The following is a 232-nucleotide window of genomic DNA, read 5'->3' on the forward strand; positions in this document are numbered from 1 at the left end:
AGCTAGTTTAGTTAAGTTAGCCTTGACAACAATCCAATGCTAGCTCCGCGATTTGGAAAACATGCTTATCGAGGTGGCCTGCGGTGGCCCTGAGGCTGTTGCTGTCGCTGTTGAATAACTTCGTACAGCCACCGGGACGGCTCTGGCGACGTTCTCGGCTAACGCTGATTTGTTAGACATTTCGCAGTGTGACCATGGCCCATAGTACCGTGCCTTGTCGGGGGCGGGCGGG

This window comes from Etheostoma spectabile, chromosome 12 (genome assembly GCF_008692095.1).
Source record: "Etheostoma spectabile isolate EspeVRDwgs_2016 chromosome 12, UIUC_Espe_1.0, whole genome shotgun sequence".
In the NCBI taxonomy this organism is placed as follows: domain Eukaryota; kingdom Metazoa; phylum Chordata; class Actinopteri; order Perciformes; family Percidae; genus Etheostoma; species Etheostoma spectabile.